Raw genomic sequence first — 15,718 nt, 5'->3', positions numbered from 1 at the left:
TGTTCCCAGTCCTATCCTTGGACTTCCTGAGTTAGAAAGTGCCTGATTTTAGAGCCCTCCGACAGATCCCTCAGCCCCTGCACCTAAAGAATAGTAGAACCCTCAATAGCTTCAATATTCTGCAATAACTTTGAGGCTTCCCAAGATGTTGTTGAAGGAGACCATATAATAAAGGAGTCAGAAACACAGACAAACCTGGGCTCAATCTTCTCTCTCCTACACAGTAATTTGTGTGGTCATGAACAAGCTATTTAACCACTCCAAACCTGTTTCCACATCTGCAAAAGAGGATATTAATAGCAACTCCCTTAAGATCATCATGAGGTTAAATAAAGCAACACAGGTAAAATGCTCAGCTCAGTCTTCGCCAGGTAGTATTTACAACAGGCAGCTCTAAGATGGCCCCAATGTTCTTCATCTCCTTGTATTCACGTCCCCTCCCCTTTAGTTGGGCTAGATGCCGTGACTTGTTTCTAAGGAAAAGAATATGACAGAAGTGATGTGATGTCACTTCCAAGATTACAAAAAGACTCTTGGGCACAGTCTCTCGCTCTCCAATCACCAGCTGCCACGTCACAAAAACACTTAGGCAGCCTGTGGAGAACATGACCAGGAACAGAAGTCTGCCAACAACCACATGAGTGAACTCGAAAGTGGATCTTCTGAGGCCTGCTGACAGCCACATGGGTGAGCTCTCCAGCCCCAGCAAAGTGTCGAGGTGACTATAGCCTAAGCCAATAGCTTGTGACAACCTCATGAGAGACCCTGAGCCAGAGAGACACAGTCTAAGCTGAACTCGGATTCATGGCCAACAGAAACTATGGAATAATAAATGTTTGTTGTTTTAAGCTACTAAATTTGGGGGTAATTTATTGTGCAGCAATAGACAATTGATACAAAGAACAAATATGAGCTCTTAGGAGATACAGAAAACAGTAATTGTGGTGCCACCCAGATTCCCCCTTTTCTGGATTAGACACTCATTCTCCCAGCTGCTCCAGAGTGTTTGTGCCAACAGCTCTCAGCCGGTTCCCTCTCCAAGAACTGCTCTCAGCTGAAGAGAGCCACCTCCCCCAAAGTCACACATCCTTCCCTCCCCAGGGGCAGCCCATATCCAGTGACTGGTTGGTGCAGAGATATAAAGATCAGGACCTATTGCCTCAAGGTGGGACAATTTTGAAGAGCCACCCTCTCCTGAACCCCCTGTGAGATCAGCTGAGACTTCATTGTGAATGCATCACAGTTCAACTCTATGCCCATCTTGACTTCTGTCCAATCCTACTTCCTTGAAGACTCTGTAGGTTGTCATTCTCAATACTTGAGACAGTTCCTAGGGAACCCAATCTCATACAGTTGGTGCCAGGATTGGTCCATGGAAGCAGACTCTAAAATGGGATTTTGGACCCTTGCTGGGCAGCTGGTGATGAACACCCCATCACTAGTGATAGCCGGAACTGACATCCCTCTCAGGCTGAAGTAGTGCAATTCTTCAAACTTTGCTCGTGGCGAACCATAGAAGGGAATGAACAGGGGAGGGGGCAATATCACAGGCTTTCGAGAGGTTGGGGAAGTACTAATTCTGAAGACAGTGGAATCCGAAAGCTAATGGCGAGTGCCATTGCTACATTAGGGAAAGATGGAAGACTGAGGGTGTTCAATCATCAGCTGAGGGCAAGTATGAAAGTCAGAAGGCTTGTGTTATTGAAAACCACTACATTTGTGATATTCATTATGGAGCAATAGAAAACTAAAACAGATGTGGGTACCTGGAAGCGGGGTGTTATAACAAATACCTAAAAATGTGAGATTACTTTGGAATTGGGCAGTGGGTGGAGGCTGGAATTGTGAGGAGCATGATAGAAAAGGCCTAGATCACCTTGAACAGAACTTTGGTAGAAACATAATGTTAAAGATGCTGGTAAGAAGAACGTGAGAAAAATTATAGAGCGATCCTAAATTGCATTAGAAAAAGCCTCAATCTCCATGAATAAACCATAAGTAGAAACCTGGACTTTAAGATGGTCTCAGAAGGAAGTGAAGGATATGTTATTGGAACCGGAGGAAGGATGATTTTGTTATGTAGAGGTAGAAACTTAGCAAAATTGTGTCTGGCATTTATGTGGAAAACAGAAATTATAAGCAATGAGCCTGGATATTTAACCGAGGAGATTTTCTAGGTGAAGGCTGGTTTCTTTTTGCTGCTTATATTAAAATACAAGAGGAGAGAAAGAAATTAAGGGAAGACCTGTTTAACAAAAAGGAACCAGGACATTTGGTGATTCGGGAAATTCTCAGCCTATCCGATTTGCAAAAGATACTAAAATCCAGAAATGGCTGTCAAAACTGGCACAGAGGAAAACCCGGGTATGTGTCTATTCAATCTTTTGCTAAAACTTCAGAAAGACCCAAAGGTCAATCAGGGTTGTTTGCTAAGGCCACCACAACAAAGTACTACAAACTGAGTGGCTTAAACAACAAAAATGTATTGTCTCATAGTTCTTGAGTTTACAAAACCAAGATCAAAGTGTCGACAGGTTTCCTTCTGAAGACTGAGCATCTGACCCAGTCCTGTCCCCCAGCTTCTGGTGATTTGCTAGCAATCTTTGGCGTTCCTTGGCTTGTAGAAGCATCACCTTAATCTCTGTCTCCATCTTCACATGGTGACCTCCTTATGTCCATGTCTGCATACAACTTTCTCCTTTTATAAGGACACCAGTCATGTTGGATTAAGATGGGTTCACCCTATTCATGTTGACCTCTTCTTAACTAATTACATCTGCAACAACTCCATTTCCAAATAAGGTCACCTTCTGAGGTTCTAGGGTTTAGGATTTCAACATATGAATTTGGGGGTGGGGGACACTGTTCACAACCTATATCAAGGATATTCTTCAGTTCTCAATCAAACCAGGGTACTTCTAGGAAGCTGGGGGTGTATTTTCCCTTAGCTTTCTCAGCAGAAGCTGAATTCTGAGGGGTTATCCCAGAAAGATCTGTGGGAAAGCCTCTTGCATAATGCAATGAACCCCTGTGCAGTTCATGCAAAGCCCACAAAGTTCTCGAGAAATTTATACCCACAGAAACACTGGGAGCTTTGACTGAAAGAGACAGAGTAGAAAATGTAAGAAGGCTGTTGGGTCCCCCAAATTTTACTGAGAACCGGTCGACAAAGCTGAGCTGCAAATAAATGCTATCTTTCATGGAAAAGGAAAAGTGACTCAGAGGGTGGATCCAGCTGCCTAGAGTAGAATCAAGAGCCACGACGTGCAATTTCCAGGCCTTGGAACCTAACGGAATTTGCTCAACTGGATTTAAAAACTGTTTTGGACTGGTGACATTTCCCCCTTCTTAAACCAGAAATATAACCATTGTCCTATGCCTGTCCCACCATTGTATATTAGGTCCGCTAGAGGCCTATGACTTATTTCTTTAGTTTCACGGTATGTAGGTGGAGAAGAATTGTATTCAGGAGCTTTACTTAATGAGTTATGCTCAGGGGATTCATTCACACCTGATTTAAATGATGAAATTTTGGACATTTGAACTGATGACGTTTAGATGAGATTTTGGGCTTTGAACTAATGCTGTAATAGGATGAGATGCTTGGGAACCTTGGAAGGAGGTGACTATATTTTGCATTTGGGAGGGGTGTGCATCTTTGGGGGACAGAAGGCAGACAGTAGTAGAAGGAATTCGTAAAAATCCCCTCCCCCCACAATGCCACACCCTGATAAGTTCCCTGGAACTTATTAATATGATGAGCTAGTACTCCTCTGATTGTTGTGTTAAATGACACAGTTGACCTGATACCCTGAGCAGAACCCAGTCCAGCCTGCCCAGAAGCCCTACCTGCATAATAGCTTAATAAATGGATATTGCTTTAAGTAGTTGTTTGTGATAGTTTGTTATGCAGCAATAGAAAACCAACGGCCTTGGCAGCATAGAGGGATAAACTCTCACCTTCTGCAGCCAGAAAGCAAGAATGCTGAGGATGAGACCCAGGAATTCATTAGAGGAGTAGCAGAGCTCCAGGTAAAGCGGAACTCTCATCCACTGCAAGCCTGCTAAGACAAGGTCAGGGCCCTGCTTGGGAAGGTGTAGGACCCTGAGATTTGCAATGGGGACATCTGGATCCATGAAATCCCAGATCTCCCTGAATCTCCTGGGACTGCAGAAGTGGTTCACTCCTCTTGTAAGAGGCTAATGTCCCCCTCTTGCTTAAAGAAGATGCAGAGGCCTCTGCCTTGCACACTTCTCTGGATCTACGCCCCCTCTCCTCCTGGCTACCAGACAAAGTCACAACATAACCTAGCCCGGGAAGTGCTGGCCTTCCTAAAGGAAGACAAGGACTTTGCCAGCTGCCAATTTTGACCTCTTTACCCTAATTTATCTCTCATTGCCTGCTTGGCGAGAATGGATCTGAGCCCTTTAAGTATTTCTCCTTCGCCAGTTGGCATAATGTTGAGCTTTGTCACTAGTGGGCCATGCAGAAACTTTGCAGGAAAAAGGGGTTTTCCTTCCCAGTTCTGGTGTGCTACTCTTGGCAGGCTGCTGCAGCATGTGCAGCTTCTCCATTGCCCAGTTCTGGTGCATGGCAGTCAGCAGCAGCCAGCAGCCTTCTGTAGCAGTTTCACAGTGGACTGCCTCCAATGACATGTTTCACACACGGCTTTCCCAGGCACCCCAGGGGGCAGATTTGGATGAGTTCTGCAGGACAGAGATCCAGCAAGTCCCACCTGCTCAGCAGCACTGTGACTTACCTGCCATCCAATGAGCCATGACTGTGTCCTCTTATGAGATCTGGATCTCGGCACCGGGGCAGCCTCTTCCCTGCGTGCTCTGTCTGTCTCAGCATTAGGGGTAGTAGCTATTCTTTATATCTGCTATTCCTTTTGAGTTCTCTTTGTTTTTTACTAGCCAGATCTTCATTACTCCAGGTCCCTGTTATACTTCATTATTCTATGTATTAAACTTTTCCCTGTTCAAATTACTATGTGATTTCTGCCTCCCGATTGGACTCTGACTTATCAGGCCCCATATCCTGAGGTTGCAGGACCTCGTCGACATGTACTGACAGAAGCCAGGATAATATCATGGGGCGGAATCAAAGGGCAGGGGCGTGTAAGGTTGGGTAAGTGAGAGTTTACTGATATGGGAGCCTTCTGATAATGGCCTCTAACAAAGACCCCAGGAGCTTGTGCTAATATGCTGCTGGGATGGCTGTTGGAAGTTGGGAGAAGGTGATGGCCTTACACTAAGGGAAGCAGAAAAGCTAAACTGCTACGGAAGACAACTAAGTAAAGGCTCAGAGAAGTGGGCATGCAAGAGTGGATATACTAGAAGAGCTGGAAAATAGAGCAGCAAACCGTATTCTGCAGGAGGACCTGGAGGACACTCCCTTACAAAGGGATAAGAAATCTCTGGAGAGGGGGACACCATTATCACTGAGAAGCTCCATGTGTCTGTCCTCGTTAAGCCAGAGCTGATGTTATAGACTCCCCAGTGGCAATGGGGATGATAAGATGCTTACATAAAAGAGGCCAGATAGAGGAGCAAGATAGGCTCAGTTATTATAATGAGAGGCCAAGTCAGATTTGGGGGACTGGGATGGCTGACCTTCAGGGAGCTATGGAGGGGATTAATACAACATGGGCAGGGGTGGTAGTCTTCATTATGTCCCCATTAGATTTACCAGTTTGGCCCCTGCAAAAATCAGATAGACCCTAGGGCATTAAAGTGGACCACTGGAAACTCTTTAAGTAGTAGCCTCATGGAAAGTGCTGTGCCAGATGTGCTGTCTTTGCTAAAGCTGACTACCATGGACTCGGGTACATAGTTTATGGCCATTAATCTAGTGAATGCTTTCTTTCCCATCCTTGTCATGGAGAATCAGAAAAAATTTACATTCACTTCAGATGAATAAAAGTTTACATTATGGTCTTATTCTCCCTACCTCCCACCTATGTTCTCTCTCCAACACTCTGATATGATACAGTCCAAAGAGACCTGACTGTCTGGACATCCTGAAGAGCATGACATTAAGCTACTATACTGATGACATTATTTTAATCAGACTGGATGGGCAAGAAGTAGAAAGTGCTTTGGAGGCTTTGCTAAGACATGCGTATTCTAGAAGGTGGAGAATAAGCCTTAAGCTTCAAAGGCCTGCCACATTGATGAAATGTTTAGAGATCCAGTGATCGAGGTCATCCAAAATACAGGACAAATTATTTCATCCTGTACCTCCCACCCCAAAGAAAGAAGTACAATGCCTGGTAGGCCTCTATGGGCTCTGGAGGCCTTTCCATACTTAGTAATGCTGCATCAATTTGTACAACTGTTGGCACAAAAGGATGCAACTTTGAGTGAGGTCCAGATCAGGTCCAAGTTATGTGCAAGCAGATCTACCACTTGCAGATAAGGGCCATACAACTATGGCATTAGAGGGATCTGTGAAAAAATTATGTGGAATTTATGGCAAGCCCCAATAGGGGAATTATGTAGACACACAGGGTCTGGAGCAGGCCCATGCCATCTGCTTAAGATCATTATAAGCCTTTTGCAAAACAGCTTCTGGAATGACACTGGACCCTGGTAGAAACTGAATACGTTGCCATAGCTATCAATGTTCATGCAGCCAGAGCTGCCCATCATGAGCTCAATTCTGTCAGACCCACCAACACATAAGGTCAAGTAGCCCTAGTAGCACTCTAAGATGCAAGGAGTATATCCAAGATTGAATTTGAGTAAGAAGAGAGGGCACAAGTAAGATGTACGAGTAAACTACACGACATGTGGCCTAGACCCCCATGTCATCCACTACTATTACACTGGTATCTCTCCTTTAGCTTATGTGTATGGTGGCTACATGGAAGCGGGGGAAAGAGTTGTTCTTTATGATCATCGGAAGGAAGAGGGGGGAAAAAAGCAGAGCTTGATTCACAGATGGGTTGGCTCGCTGGATGCAAGCTGGGAATAGACTACTGCTGCACTATCGTCCTATTCTGAGTAGTCCTGAAAAACAACAGTGAGGAAAATCCTCCCAGTGGGTAGAGCTTTGGCAGTGCACCTAGACACTCACTATGTGTGGAAAGAGAAGCCACCCAAGGTAAGAATACATCAGAGACATGCACCATGGCACATGGCTTAACTAGTTGGCCAGAGGCTTGAGAAATAAAGTTTGGAAGATAAAGGACAAGGAGACATGGAAAAGAGACATGTGGCTGGACCTATGGGAATGGGCATGAAATGTGAAGATCTTCACATTACACACTAATGCCGATCAGAGAGCATCCACCATGGAAGATGCACTATACACTAAGTAGACAGAATGATTGGGTGAGTTGACACAAGCCAGCCCCTGTCAATCCAGTGCTCACTCTGGGTGCATGGAGATCCATGGAGGTAGATAATGAAAACTGTAACTGGGTCAAATAGCATGGGCTCCCACTCACCAAGATTCATCTAGCTACTGCCAATCAAACTGCCAGTAAAAGACCTATGCCATGCCCCTATATGGCATCACCATTCCTCAGAGATCAACTAGTCAACCGAAGACAAGATGATTACATTGAATCCCTTCCACTCTGGATGAGGCAGCAATTCATATTGACTGGAATCAACACATATATGGGTATGAGTTTGCCTTTCCTGCGACAAGGCCTATGATGGTTTGTTCTGTGTGTCAACTTGGATAGGCAATAGTACCCTTATTCAGTCAAACACAAATCTAAGTGTTGCTGTGATGGTATTTAACATCTACAGTCAGTTAACTTTAAGTAGAGAGAGTAGCCTCCATAATTTGGGTGGGCCTCATCTAATCAGTAGAAAGGCCTTAAGATCAGCACTGAAGTTTCCCTGAGGAAGAAGAAATTCTGCTATGGACTGAAGTAGCAGCTCCTATCTGAGAATTCCAGCCTGCTGGCCTGCCTAATAGATTTCAGACTCGTCTAGCCAGCCCCTCACAATTGTGTAGTTCTTTGCAATAAATCAGTCTATATCAAAAACTATATAAAACTCTCTCTCTCTCTCTCTCTCTCTCTCTCTCTCTCTCTCTCTCTCTCTCTCTCTCTCACACACACACACACACACACACACCGTCTCCTACTAGTTCTGTTTCTCTGATAGAGCCCTGACAGATATAAGGCCTGTGCCAGCATCACTATCTGAGGACTACTTAAAAAAGGGAAGCATGGGAGTGAGCAGTAAAGTCTTCCACGCTCAAGTCACTGGTCTCCAGGGAACCTGACATGCGACCATTCCCCTATCCTAAGCACCTGGACTTGATGTTAAAGACTAGACTAGAGAAGAAGGAAACTATTCAGGACCACAACTCTCTAGGCTGGTATTCTTTGCTGCCCACTGATGCCCAGTAAGTGTTAATAACCACAGATGGTGGTAAATCACATTGTGTAATGTTGTCAATGGATGACAGGGATGGTAACCAGAGTGTGGCCAGCCTGAGTGGGTGGATACAGATTAATCCAAAGAAGACTTATGCAGAGAAGTCTCCCCCTTGAGTCAATGGACAGGTGTTGATGTGAGGTGGGAGTCGTGGGTCCCTGTAGGATGAATGCAGAAGCACAGCCCCCTGCAGTCCCTCATATGTGAAGTGACCAGGTCAAGGCTTGAAAGGGGGCAGAAGCAGAGAAATGATAGAGCAATGAGGAATGCCCTCCTGGAGTTAGGAATATTGAACTGAATAATGAGAACAGTCGGTGTTCAGCATGTGGAAATTACTTTTCTTGCTTTCTTGTTGTGACTTTGCAAAAATCAGTTTAAGAAGCCATTGAGCTGCGTTGACTGATGCTATGATTCCACAGCTGGGTTTTTATTTCGTCTCATGCTGGGCCCAGGTGAGAGGATATTCATTTCTGTAAGCCAGCACGGCAGTAGATTAAAACCCAGCAAACTTATTGGGAAGGTGCCATTCTAATGTGGGTCTGGAGAAGCAGAAGTTTTAAAGAAGAGGAATGTAGGCAGGCTGAGGTGAATGATGGTGGCGTAGGTTAGCAAATAATATCCCAGACAATCTTAGACCACAAAATAGCGCTCACCCTGGAAAGCTACAAAATTAGAACTTCAAACATTAGCTAGTTACAAATTAAGACTCCTGTATTTACCTTCTTTGCCCTCAAGGAGCCACATCTTTCTGCCCGAGTCGCTACCACAAGGAAAATAAATAGAATTAGGTATTTGGGGATGATGAGACATGTTTGCTTTGGGTCTATTAAGACCCACGCCCACTGTCTTGAACAGGGCCTTTTGTAAAGGATTTGTTTTTTCCAACTCTTTATGATCCAAATTTCCAGACCCTAGGGATAGGTCAAGGAGACAGCTGGGGACTTCAACTCAGGAAAGATCAATAGTGGAGCATCTGAAACCTCACCAAACTCAGGGACTACTTGAATGAATCCCGAGAGCTGCCCCCCAAATTCAACCACAGGTTGTGAGAATGGCAGGTGAGCAGGCTCCATCAAATGCATCTGACCAATAACTGGAGGAACCATCTACAGCTTCTTCTGCATCCTCTGCTTTCCCCTAAACCAGCCCTCTCATCACCATACAGCCCCCTTGAGTCCATCCACCCAGTCCTCACTCTCCAAATGCTCACCCAAATGCTCTGGGCATATGCTTCTCCATCCTAGCTATGTTCCTTTACTTTGTTGTTCTAGACTGACGTGCTAGATGGTCACCAAGAGATACTGTTTTCCACTTGACGGAGGGTTAAAGTCAAGTAGATGGGTTTTAGGTTCAAGAGTCAAAACTCTCTAGGTCAAAACTCTACGTGTCATATTCCTTGGAGTTTCATCCCTCATTTTATAGGTGAGGAAACTGACTCCTGGAGAGAGGTGACCACTAAAGGCCACACTGAAAATTCATGGTAGAGCTGAGGCTACATCCCGCAAGACACTGGTCCCAAGACCTCCCTGTCACACTCCTTTCTCATCCTTTCCCTTGCCTATTGGTATTTCTTTTATTCTAGTCTTTCAAAACAATATGTAAAAACATTCTAATTTGTTCATATTTTAAAGAAAGGGAAGCAATAAAGAGACTGATCCAAAAAAGAGCAACAGGTTCCAACTTCATTTTTATTGGATATTCATTATATAATTAATTGCATGTTTGACACAGCAAGTTGCCATTCTGAGTTGGGTTTGTCTTGTGCTAAAACATTCTGAGTTGGGTTTGTCTTGTGCTAAACTTGCCCAGGCAAGTCTGTTTTTGCTGATGGATATTGGGTCAATGCTGAATATAGCAATGGCCCTTTCTAGATTCCTGCATGGGTGCCCCACTTCAGGCAGCTGGGAATTCAGGTTTCCAGCTTCCCCAGCAAGTCCTCAATGTGATAGAATTAGTGACCATATATGGAAAGAGCACCAGCCTAGAAAACAGGGTTTTATTCCTAACAGCCTCTATTCATCCTTCAAAACCCGATTCAAGCATCACCTCCTCTGTGCATTTGATTCTTCTCCAAGCAGAGCAGGTCCCTCCTTGGCCACCCTCGTACTTTGCATATAACTGTCACAATACTTATCACATTATTTGTAATTAGTGGCAGACTTATTTGCCTCCTGCTTCTACTGTGACTCCTCAAGGGAAGAGAGTTTTCTTGATCATTTCATTTTTCTAGCACATAACAGGCACACAATATATAAGTAAGCGATTATGCTATGGCCATGCCACCCTGAACGTGCCCGATCTTGTCTGATCTCAGAAGCTAAGCAGGATCGAGCTTGGTTAGTACTTGGATGGAAGACCATCTAGGAAGACCAGGTGCTATAGGCATTAAAATAAATTAATTAATTAAATAAGCAATTATGGAATCACACCAAAATGAGAAGGTCTGGCTGGCTGATCTTGAAGGCGATTTCCTTATTTAAAGGTCTATGATAACCTCAATATCACTTCCAGGATTGGGCCCTAATGCCTGAAAGGCACAGAGAAGTAGAAGACCCAGGATTCCTAAACCCTCAAACCAAGCATGCTTGATCTAAGTGTCCCAACCTAGTTGGTCCCTGGGACACAAAGAAATTAAGTGTATACATTGTGTACACAGGTTTGATGAGGATTTGGGTGTTAGACATGCCTCTCTTCCTTCTGTGAGCATAGATCAGTCATCTGAAAGCATTTTGAGGTCTGTCATCACAGTGTCCCATGAGATCGTTTTCTCAATAGCTAAGAAGATGGAGTGGTTCTCCAAAGGAATGGGGATGGAGGCAAAGAATATGTAGAGGGGTTGGGTGGCTAAAGAGGCTAAAGACCAACACTCCTATTTTCTCGTTTATAAATCTGATTAAAACATATATAGGTTGAGAGGCGATCAGCTGGCTTTCTCAATTCCCCCTCTGGGTTATCCTAACCAATGAAAGCTTGACCAGACTAAAGTTTGCAATCTACCACAATGGCGGCAGCAGACCATTTCCTCTCTGAACTATGTGGAGGCGGGGCAGGGATCTAGGAAGAGCTACTTTTGATGTGGGACCCTTAAGCAGAGGGTCCTCCTTAGTGTGGTTTGAAACACTGCCATAGTATGTTTGGATAATGGCTAAATCAGCCTTCTATAAAGACTGGGATGAAGGGATGTTTAAATATAGCTATAGGACACAGTTTGAGATCTGTCTGTGGGTAGAGTAGAAGAACCCCATCTAGAGGTATAAAATAGTAGAAAAATCAAATCCACCTCCCATCTTCTCACTTTCTCAGCCTTGGTCATTTTTTAAAGATAGAGAAAGGGGTCAAACCAGGTCAGTGGGCATTTCTGCCCTTTCCAGGTGCCAGAGAAGAAAATGCTAATGAGTGGAGGTGGGAGTTTGCAAGGAGGCCTTGAGCTGCCAGTCTGCAAATGTAGAGAAGTTTGTACAGGTGATTGTGGAGCCAATGGGTAAGCCCTTATAATAAATACCCTGGGCCCGTGGAGACAGCTTTTATTAGAAACCTTCCATTTTTCTGGCATTTCACTAATTTAGCCAAACCACTGTTGGCAAAAAGTCTGGCTGTCCTTAGCCCCAGGGTGAATTCGATTTAATGTGAGGTAAGGTACTGGAGTGTTGAGAAAGAGCACTGAGCTGAGTGACACAAACGTGGGCTCCCATCCGTATTGGCGCGCCTTAACTTACAGTGGGACATTGACCTTGAACAAGTCGGTTCCCCTCTCTGTGCCTCCGTTTCCTTATTTGTAAAGTGCACAGGGTTGCCCCATAGGAGCTCTATGCCCCCTCTGCCATCGGTTGTCATCCTATAGTTCCCTGATTGTCTCCTATGAGGGGGGTGGGGGGTGGGGGAGTGTTAGCCAAGCAAGGAGGAAATACTCTCGGACTTGACCCTAGGCAGCAGAGGCAGGGACCCCTGCAGACGTTGTTTGAGTCCCTTCCCCCAGTGGCTTTCGGGCCCCAAGTTGCCAGCTCTCAGTTAAGCAAGTGTCCGGAGCTGATAAAGGAGGTCAGTGAGGGGACAGTACGCCTCCTACTGCAAGCTGACGCTCCGCACTCCGAGAAGCGCCACGTCTAGCGGGGAAGGGGCGCGGGCGCAGCCGGGATGCAGGCTCCTGGGTCACCGGCGCGGCAACGGCGCGAGGCTCCCTAGTCACAGGCGCCGCGGAGATGTGGGCTCCTGACTCAAGGTCGCGGGATTCCCCGACCCCGCCCCGCGGCGGCCGGGCGCAGCCCGGAGAGGGCGCAGCTCCAAGCGACCGCGAGCGTCCCGGGACGTGGCGCCTGCAGAGGCGTGGCCGGGCTGGGCGGGGGCCGCTCCTCGCCAGACGCCGGGTCCTGGCTGCGGGCGACTCGTCCTTTCTGGACGTGACCCGCTCCGCGCTCCCTTGACCACAAGCCAGGAAGCCCCGGGGAACGCCCGGCGGGCGCCGAAGCTGGTGCGAGGCCGCGGTTCGGTGCGGGCTGCGAGCCGAGCAGGGAGGGGGGCGGCCATGGCAACGGGCGTGGGCCGGGCTGGGACGCGTGTGAAACGCTTCTTTCTCCACATTTTGCTGCTCGGGCCCCCTGCTCACCGCCCCCGCCGTCTGAATAGCTGTTCTGTCTCGGCGGATCTCCGCGTCGGGCTGCTGATTGTTTTAACTCCCAGACTGCCTGGCTCTGTTGAATTTCCAGACGCCTCTTTAGGACAGGTCCTGGGGGACGGAGGAGAAATCTGTTTGCAGGAAAAGCCTGGCACAAATAACCTTGCCTCTGCTCTCCTCTCTTTTGATCCTCTTACACCGTCCTTGCCTACGATATGGAAGAGACAGTGGCTCCATTTTACAGATAGCAAAACTGAGGGGTAAAGTGAGTTGGCCAAAAGCACATTGCGAGATATAACTAGCAGAAATGAGAGAATTTCTATCCTTCCACTGTCGGTCCCTGGAGTGAAGCTCTGGAAAACTCTCCGTGGCTGGGCTCAGAATTTGACAAGCCAATCTCCCTCTTCTGCTTGCATCTTCTGGTGAGAGAATGACAAGCAGCCTTCAGGGATCTCCAAGCCACGAGGGAGGGAGAATCAGGGTCCTGGACCCTGTTTTGGGCTCCTTGTTTCCTTCTGCTGGATGACTCCATCCTCCCGCTCCTGCCTTCTCCCCATACACCACCTTTCCCTGCTTCACTCCTTTTGGATCAGAGGATAAGGATCAACACTCCTACTTTCTCATTAATAAATCTCATTAAAGACCACTAGAATATTCTAACTTGTGGAACTTGTTTAAGCCCCTTCCCCATTCTGGGCCTCAGTTTTCCCGTCTTTATAAGACGGCCTATATTAACCCCTAAGAAATCTTCCAGCACTAATGTTCCAGGATTCTAATTCACATATTTTCTCTGCAGGTTTCCATAAGGAATTAAAATTTCTTCCTTTTCTCCATATCAGAATTATACTTGCCTTCCCAGCAGCTGTGCACATAGTACTACTTGATAAAAGGTTATTAAATAAGTATAAAGGTATACCTTGTTTTTCTACTCTCTAACAAGTTCCTAATGATGACCAAAAGCAGGAAGAGAAACATAAGGGGGTTTGTCACCCCTTCCCAAGTATCTCTGCACCATCATGCGTGATGAGGAACTGACAGCCATTTCCTGAGGTTGGTAGGGCAGCAGAAATATCTCATTTCAAAAGCTGGGTTTGAATTTGATCTCTGTCCTTCCCTTACTGCTTCTCGCCGGTTGCCTTTTTGAACTCTTGCATTCTTAAGTATTCCCTGGACTGTGGATATATCAGCAACAATGGTTCCCATTTTACAGATGAAAAAAACAAAAATGTAAAGTGACTTGGCCAAGAGACAACACAAAATAAGAGATGGCAGGCACAAGGCCGTTTCCTCATTTGTTCAATGAAAGTAATAATAATGTCTTGTTTTATAGGATTGTAGGAAGTTCGGCTGGAACAGAAGGGAAGGCTGTTGGAAGCTGTTTGCTGCTGATGGGTGCTGCAGTAGTATCAGTAACACTGATGCCTGGTGTGGAACTATGAGAAGCTGTTTTTCCTTAGGCATTTACATCCAGTCCATAAACAGGGCTGGGTATAGGCACTAGATACACAGGGTGAACAAGACATGGTCTTTGCCTTGGAGGAATTGACACTAAAAGTAGGGGACCGCCAGGAATCCAGATTAGCACCACACCTCAAGGCATTTTTCATAATGCATACATTCGGGCTGTGAAAGCTCAGGAGGGAAGGCGGCCTCCGGTGTATTAGTTTGTTTGTTTTGCTTTGCTCTGCTTTGTTTTAACATCTCTGGCATCCCTGGCATCTCCCTTAAGGGAAACAAGCCCAGTTCAGGACCTGCCACTCTTCACCCAGCTTGGGTGACACACCTAAGCAAGAGAGAAGAGGTCTGTTGAGTGGCTCCCCTGTCCTCCTCTCTCGAGGGGTTTCTGGGTTACCCTTTGTGACTCTTCCCAAAGGCCTCAGGAATAGATTCGCTGGCTTTCCTTGTGATTCGGCTTCAATCTGCAGTGAGAACACAGCAAGTGGTCATATTTGGGTGTTTGGTTTTTTACCTTGTACTTGAATAGTGCTCTAAATGTCTAAAACTTATTTTCTCAAATAAATTTACATTTATTTATACATATATATGGTTCAAATACACATGCATATGGTACAAAATCTAAAAGATACCAGAGAATACAGTGAAAGGTAAGTCATCTGCCCTCCCGTGCCCTCAAGCTTTCAATTCCCTTCCAGAGGTAACCACTCTTACCAGTTCTTTATATATCCTTCCAGAAATTAAATACTCTCTTTTAGGAATTTCTAAAAAGCCGTGTTTGTCAAGATGTGTTCTATAGGCCACCTGAGTCAGAATCACCAGGGTGTCTGCTCCCCAGGTTGCAAACATTAAAGCTAGAGAACACTGCTTTGAAGAATTTGACAGCTACCATCCTGTGGTTGGAAAGGTATTTCTGTATGTTCCTATTTCTAGATGAGGAGACTGAGGCCAGACCTAGTCAAATAATGTTAGAACTTGAGTTTTCAACACTTTCAGCTGCTCCAGTGTTTTTGCAGACCGTGTGTTGTGTGTGTGTGTGTGTGTGTGTGTGTGTATTATTATTATTGTGTGTCCTTGAAGCAAATCGCCTTTTTGAAATCCTTACCTGAAACACGTGTGAAATAAAAGCAGAGCTCCTTCTTCTATTGAAGTGGAGGTGGAGTAGGGGGATCTCACTGCACCTCCCTTGCCTTATGGCAGCCCCTGTGGCACCTCCTTGGAACCCCAGGGTTGAGAGTCTACAGTCTC

The 15,718-nt window shown here is 45.8% G+C and overlaps 1 pseudogene; it reads left to right on the top strand.

Annotated features, from left to right (window-relative positions):
• Positions 1-10,669: 10,669 nt before the first annotated feature.
• On the top strand, positions 10,670-10,788 carry LOC120611382 (uncharacterized; annotated as a pseudogene).
• Positions 10,789-15,718: the final 4,930 nt, after the last annotated feature.

The sequence above is a fragment of the Pteropus medius genome, unplaced genomic scaffold (assembly GCF_902729225.1).
Source record: "Pteropus medius unplaced genomic scaffold, Ma_sr-lr_union100, whole genome shotgun sequence".
Taxonomy (NCBI): domain Eukaryota; kingdom Metazoa; phylum Chordata; class Mammalia; order Chiroptera; family Pteropodidae; genus Pteropus; species Pteropus medius.
Note: the sequence above shows the minus strand (reverse complement) of the source record. Positions and strands in the feature narration are given on the sequence as shown.